General features: G+C 43.1%; 1 long non-coding RNA gene across 1 annotated transcript in view; it reads left to right on the forward strand.

The window, feature by feature from the left end:
- Positions 1-5,459, forward strand: part of LOC128349172 (uncharacterized) — a 30,752-nt gene extending 25,293 nt beyond the window's left edge. The window contains exon 3 of the long non-coding RNA XR_008318602.1: positions 5,141-5,459. This is a non-coding gene — a long non-coding RNA (uncharacterized LOC128349172). The remainder of the gene's footprint in view (positions 1-5,140) is intronic.
- Positions 5,460-7,708: the final 2,249 nt, after the last annotated feature.

Raw genomic sequence — 7,708 nt, forward strand, 5'->3', positions numbered from 1 at the left:
AGACTTTTTCTAATGCAGTTTCTAGTTTATTCTGTATAACTGGCACATTGAAACATTCTCAACATGATTCAGAAATTATTCCAGGCATGTTTACTCCATAAAAGCACCTGTGCCCAACTGAGATGGAGATTTGACCTATATAAATCTGTGTGCAAATTCTTCAGTAATATCCTTTAGTTATATGAGAATCCTAAAAATAAATTATACCCATGACCACGGTAGAGCTTAACTTTGAAGCCAAACACCTTGGAAAATTTTGGGGGGGGGCCTTGTTCCATATTCTTGAAGATATTATTGCAAGTAAAATGTAGACAATAATGCAGTGGTAATAATAAGTGGCACAGCAGGGAAATGCTTGACTAACAATCAGAAAGTTGCCGGTTCAAATCCCTGCTAGTACTAGTACTATATTGGGCAGCAGTGATCTAGGAAGATGCTGAAAGGCATCATCTCATATTGCGCAGGAGGAGGCAATGGTAAACCCCTCCTGTAGTCTACCAAAGAAAACCACAGGCGTAGAAATCGACTTGATGGCACACTTTACCTTCACCTTTACTACTACTAATAATAAAGTCAAGGAGCACAGTGGGAAAAAAGGACTACAACTAAATGTAAAGAAGACTAAACTAATGACAATGGGTACAACAACCAGCCTCAGAATTGATAATGAAGACATTGAAGTGGTGGATAGCTTCTGCTTTTAGGATCGACCATCAACAAGTAAAGGATCCGGCAGTCAAGAAATACTCCACAGACTAGCACTTGGTAGGGTTGCAATGAAGGCCTTGGAAAGGATATTTACAGTAGATGCCATGACGTGTCTATACCTACAAAGATTAGAATTGTTTGGACAATGGTTTTTCCCATGACACTCTATGGATGCGAAAGCTGGACTTTGAAGAAGCAAGACAGAAAAAGTATTGATGCTTTTGAACTTTGGTGCTGGAGAAGATTTTTGAGGATACTATGGACAGCCAGGAAAACTAACGAATGGATCATAGAACAAATCAATCCAGAATTTTCATTTGAGCACAAATGACCAGGCTCAAACAATCATACTTTGGACAGTCACATTATGCGAAAACCCAGCTTCCTTAAGAAGTCCATAATGCTGAGACAACTTGAAGGAAAAAGAAGAGGATGACCAGCAGCAAGATGGATGGACTCGATTATGACAGCAATGAATACACCACTGTGAGACCTTAAAGGCCAAGTTGAAGACAGATCATCCTGGAGAGAATCTATCAATGTGGTCGCTAAGTGCTGACAACAACTTGATGGCACATCAATCAAAATAATCAAAAATAATACCCAATCTCCAATCAGCAGAAAAGAAGCAAAAATAATTAGATAACAGCAAGGGCATGATTATCAGAACCAAAAATCAAATGCACTTTTGAATATCATAGTATGACTTATGTACAATTTCTCAGCTCCAAGCCCGTAGGAAAATTTAACTAAGACTAAGAGCCTGATTCTAACTGTTTAGGACATTCTCACACAAAAGCGTACATGTCCTATGTATCATTGCCTATTTGTTTATGGAATGGTTTTTGAAAAGGGGTTGATATTCCCTATTTGTCTTGCTTCTCTGCATTTATATGCATAAGCACACATTTTGGATTTTTACATATCGATTATTTATATTGTGCTCTTGATTTATTGTTCCTAGACTTACTTAAATGGAATTGTTTATAGCAAATACTGAGATCTGTAATATATTACCTTTGAATTACGTTTCTGTGTTGAACTGTATAGTTTATTGACTTGTTTTTGCATTACTGATAGGTTATTTTATTTTACTGTTTTTGGAGTTATGATGATGTTGACTGAACTGTTATTTGGATTCTGTTTTCATTGTTATTGCTTGCTTTCCTTACGAGGCAAGGCTACAACACCTGGGGCTCTCTAGTTTATAAAAAAGATGACTTAGAGGAGACATGATAGAGGTCTATAAAACCATGCATGGTGTGGAGCAAGTTGATAGAGAGAAATTTCTCTCCCTCTCACACAACACTAAAACCAGGGGTCATCCCATGATACTGATTACCAAGAAATTTAGGACTGACAAAAGGAAGTAATTTTTCACACGACACTTAATCAACCTTTGGAATTCATGTGGTGATAGCCAACAGCTTGGATGGCTTTAAGAGGGGTTTAGATAAATTCATGGAGGCCAGGTCTGTTAGAGGTGTGCACTGAACCGTTCAGTGCTCCATTCTAGGAGTGCCGAACCAGTTCCATCAACCAGTGTTCAAGCCAGTTCAGAGGGCAGGGGGTCCTTTAAGGGGCAGGGGAGGTGCTGCCTACGTGCCAGCCCCTGCACCGCTGCTCCCCCCCACTGGCGCTCTCGCAAAAAGTGGGTGTGCAGGGCAGCAGTGTGCCTCCCTGAAGCCCCAGACAGTGTCGCCACACAAATGGCGGATGCGTGTGCGTATAGCACACTCGTGCATCAGCCATTTACGTGGCAACAATGACCAGGGCTGCAAGGAGGCACACTGCTGCCCCATTTGCCTACTTTTTGTGCTGGCGGGGGGAAAGCGGCAAGGTGGGGGCTGTGAGGGAGCTAGCGCCTCCCATGCCCCTTAAAGAAAACCTCCCTTGCTCTCCTGGGAGTGCATGGAACCGATTCCATGCACATCCCTAAGGTCTATCAATGGCTACGAGTCTAATAGGCCACATCCAGCCTCAGAGGCAAGATGCTCCTAAATACCAATTGTAGAGGAGTTGTTATGTCCTAACCTCTTGGAACTCAGTTTTGTTAGGGAAGTAGCATATAAATATCAAATCAAATCAAATTGCATCACCCAAGTAGGGGAAGGAGCACGTGAATCTGAGGGTTGCTCTTGCACTTCACCATAAGTCAAGATGGGGAACATTGTGAACTGGCCCTAAATCTAATGTGATGCTTCTGGCAGTAACACAAAGCCACAATAGGCAGAAAAGTAGTATTAGCTGAAATAACTGGAAAGTGTAATTGCAGATGGACCAGCTGCAGCAGTCCCTTTCACAAAAGCAGAGATTCCCCTAAACAGAAAAGTAATTTGTTGGGTTTTTCTGGTCCAGTGTTGTTCACCTGTCTAACAACATATACTTTTATATAATTAGGTAAGTTGTTTTGTCCAGCTGATTTACCATTGAAAGTGCTGCTTAATTATATTACTACTAGAAGGTTGACTCCATAATTATGGCACTATACAAATTAGATCATAATTAGGTCATAATTATTAGTCATATTCCCAAGCTTTGTTTAGAATTTATTTTCAGACCTCACAAAAGAAAATCCTTTTAAACCAGTAAATTGAGTTAACCTGAACATGAATTATTTAATCTTTTTTTGTTTTGTTGCAGTTGCCAATATTTAATGGGAAAATATCAATAGTGATTTTTTAAACACATATTTCAACTATTATCAGTTAGGTTTTTTTCTGAATGAAACAAAACATGCCACAAATAGTGGGCTGATTCAGATGAACAGCAGCCCCTCCACGTAATAAAATAGGGGGTCACAACATGAACAGGGTTTAAACAGGTTTTGTAGCACATGCAGAGGGGCAATTTGGATGATCACCCCTAACATGGAATTAAAAGATGTGCTGAGATCACATTGGCATATGCTTGAGTGACATTGGGGCAGGTGCGTTCTTACAGAGCTAACATATGTAGTCTCCCATTCCTATGCAACCAGGGCAGACCCTGCTTAGCTAAGGGGACAAGTCATGCTTGCTACCACAAGACCAGCTCTCCGGGGCCATTGACTTCAAAGAACAATAGTGGTCTTGTTGTTTGATCTTCAGATGTAATCAACATATGGTCCATTAGGTAATAGCTTTTTCCTTGCTTGGCTGGGGTGTGGCAACGTTGGCATGGGCCCTGGGACAAGAAAACTGGGCCCCTGCCTCCTGGCCTCTCTGCCTGCCCCTTGCCACCTTCTCCTCCCCATCCATGTCTTTGCTGTAGAAGAATGGTAATAAGGACATGGTAAAAACCAGAATATTCTTGGCATGCTACAGCAATCCTATGAAAACAATATCATGCATTCCAAACACATGAGACACTTTTACACATACACTTGTGCATGTACATCTACAGGAGAATAGAGAGGTAGAAAATGAAAATTGGGAGACACATCCCAAAAGGTTAAGTTGGAGGGCCAAACTGGATGTGGGGTTAAACAATAACTCAAAGATGATACACAGAGGCGAGTCACAAAATGCCACTCCTGTTGGCCTTGCTATTGCCTCATCCTCCCCTCACCCTCGTGCCGGAACCTGCGAATGGTGCCACTTCTCTCTGTTTTTTCTCACCTGCCACTGCCAGGGACATGGGCTGGCTATTCGCCTAGTTCTACAACCAGGCAAATAATGAGCCTGCACACCTGGGGTAAGCACAGCAGGAAAAACAAGGTAGGGTGAGGCAGCTAGGGTTGGGAGAGGAGAGTGGGAACAAGCTACACTCATGGCTCATTTACTACCCCCACTTTTCCCCCTCCCCATATGAACCTCTCCTGAGCACCAGCAATGTTCATGGTTTTAAACAAAATAACTTGTTTAAAGCCAGTGTGGTGTAGTGGTTAGAGTGCTGGACTAGGACCGGGGAGACCCGAGTTCAAATCCCCATTCAGCCATGATACTAGCTGGGTGACACTGGGCCAGTCACTTCTCTCTCAGCCTAGCCTACTTCTCAGGGTTGTTGTGAGGAGAAACCTAAGTATGTAGTACACCGCTCTGGGCTCCTTGGAGGAAGAGCGGAATATAAATGTAAAAATAAAACAAAACAAACAAACATGTGTGTGTTTGTATACACTAACCTTGTTTTATGCGATATTTGTCATAATTGTAACCAGTTTGTTTCATGGGCAGAAGGTACTATTCCCAGAGTGGCCCCATCCCCTAAGGAGAACATCTTACAGTACTCACACATGTAGTCTCCCATTCAAATGCAAACCAGGGCAGACCTGCCCTGTAAAGGGAACAATTCATGTTTTCCTCCTGAAGTAACTGTATGAAATAACTATGTTTAGGATGAAACTATTCATGTGAAATATAGACTTGTTTCTGCTAGGGCAGATGGTTAAATCACCCCCCACATCTCGAATTCACCTTGGCCCTTTTTTGTTCATCTTTATTCTTTTTTGCAGAACCACCTTTCCAACAGCAAAATATTTTCCAACAGCAAGAAGTCATATGGAAGGCCAGTGTTAATGCAATGTGGTGCCACACATCTCAAGTTCTGGCTCCAAACAGAGCTGGGAGTGAGGAGAGCTTCCCACACACCTTTCTTTTCCTGTTCTTTACTGGGCTGTGAGTGGGAAGCTGAAGAAAAACCATCCTAACCAGTACTGAAATATTGTTGTGGGTGACATGATGACTAAATCACTGCAGATAAGAGGCTTGCATTGAAATTTCAGACCTAAAGACAGAACAGAAAAGGTCACTAATTCTATAAATAACTGTCCATTGCTGCCCACAACATCTGAGAGCACAGCTTCTACACAGCTAGATAAAAACAAGACATCTGTTGGCCTAAATGATTCATTCTCTTGATCTAGGTGAAAACATAGGGAATTCACGTCAGTCAGGTTTTCATTTGCAGTTGCTAAATCCTAAATTACTCCTTTGGACTCTGGCATCCCACGCTGAAATCTTTCTTGCGGGTTGCATGCGTATGTGTGGCAGGATGCAATGTGCAATTTGTACAAGCAGAAGGACCAGCCTGGGCTGAGGATGGATGTCATGTAGCTTGTAGGGGCTGGATATGTCTTAAAAAATGTACACTTTTCTCTCAAAAATGTTCTGTAAAAATGAATCCTTTAAGATCTCAAGTTCTCTATCCAAATTTAAGTTTCTAGGATTCTTTGGCGGGTAAGGGAACTGCAATAGGGTTGTGTGAATTGATTTGGATACAAAACGATTTGTACCCGAATCTACCTGTTTCAGGCAATTTGTGGACATAACAAAATACCTGAAACAGTGTGGTGTAGTGGTTAGAGTGCTGGACTAGGACCTGGGAGACCCGAGTTCAAATCCCCATTCAGCCATGATAATTACTGGGTGACTCTGGGCCAGTCACTTCTCTCTCATCCTAACCTACTTCACAGGGTTGTTGTGAGGAGAAACCTAAGTATGCAGTACACCACTCTGGGCTCCTTGAGGAAGAGCGGGATATAAATGTTATATATATAAAAATAAAATTGCTCCTGTGCTAGCTGGCCAGATTCGGTTCCAAAGCAAATCGCCCAGATTTCGGACCCGAAAAATTCATAGATTCAGACCACCATTTTGTGGTAATCTCTCTTGCTGTCTCCATTTTGTGTCAGGAATTCCTTTTGAAAACCCTGCCTACCCACCCCCCACCCTACAAGCTTCAGATTGTTAACTTACAGTGTGCAACAATTGGCTGGTGATTCCCCCCTGTTTCCAGATTGGCTCGTTTGCATTCAAATCTTGTTTTGACAGGAGTGAATGACCTAGCATTGGCTAAGGGAAGGGTCAAAGAAGGGACAAGGCTGGGGTAGAGTTCAAAGGAGGCAAATATAAAGGAGGCAGGCAGCCATCATTCTGCCTTCATGGGAGGGGAGAGGGAGGGAGGGAGGGAGAGAGAAGCTTTGCTTTGCCTTTCCTGCCTGTTGCCTGGAGTGGATTCTCTGCTTTTTGTTCTGTGCAACTTTGAGACAGATTCAGGTCAAAAAAGGGTTCGGGGCAGAAGAGTGGTGTGGGTGGTACTGCTCAATGGGTGGAAGCTACCACCCAAATTTCAAAGAAATTGGCCAAAGGGGTGCTTTTTAAAAACAAACAAACAAATGTTTAAAGTTTGTGCGTCTTTAACGTGCCCTGTGTTTGGCAAGTTATATCCAAGGCCATTCAGTTCATGCAACCATGAACTTAATTGTTATACCTGAGTTTCTGCCCCTCCAGGGAGGGAGCATGACTTATGAATTGCCTCTGGGCATGTTTTGGAGTATAGGTACTCCTGGTCAAGCCACATGGCCTTGGAGTCTGCATGGATTGGTACCCTGCTGGTTCTCAGGCATGCGAGTGGTAGCCCTTCGCCTCTTGCCCTTACTTTCTCCTGTCCTTTTGCCCTTTTTCCCCCCTGCAAGGAGACCTGCCAGTGCACCAGCCTGCAGGTGCACTGAATGCACCACCGGAATAAGGATAGGTGAAGCTAACCTCTTGCCTCTTTGAGTCTCCTCGTCCCCTTTCTCTCCTCTCTATCCCTGCTTTCAAGCACTTTCTATGGTAAACCTTAACCTGCATTTTGGACCCTAAGCTAAATTACCTCCAGTGAGATTCTAGTTAAGACTACCAGGTAAGTTTTATCGCCTTGCCTAACAAATTTTTGCCTTCCCGTACCCCCGTTTAGCCTAAATATATCTGTTGCATTGAATTTCTGCCTCCTCATTTCCAAAATGCAAAAATTGACTACTCCCAGAACACTAACAGAATTATCAGAACACCAAGCCAAAAGCACAGTTGGAACTTCTAGCCAGTGTTCTGGGGCAGTTCTGGTAACAGCTAAGCAGGGGAGAGGTCAGGAAAACGTTACACACACGAGAAACCTGGAAACGGGTCTCATGTGTGCAGAGTCACTCTGGTGCCCCGAGACAGACTTTCTGCCCCAAAATCTTCTCGGCTTTCCTGAGACTGATAATGCAGAATCCCCATGGCTGGTCAGAACGAATTCACCCCCCATCCCACCCCCGCCA

The sequence above is a fragment of the Hemicordylus capensis genome, chromosome 3, assembly GCF_027244095.1.
Source record: "Hemicordylus capensis ecotype Gifberg chromosome 3, rHemCap1.1.pri, whole genome shotgun sequence".
In the NCBI taxonomy this organism is placed as follows: Eukaryota; Metazoa; Chordata; class Lepidosauria; order Squamata; family Cordylidae; genus Hemicordylus; species Hemicordylus capensis.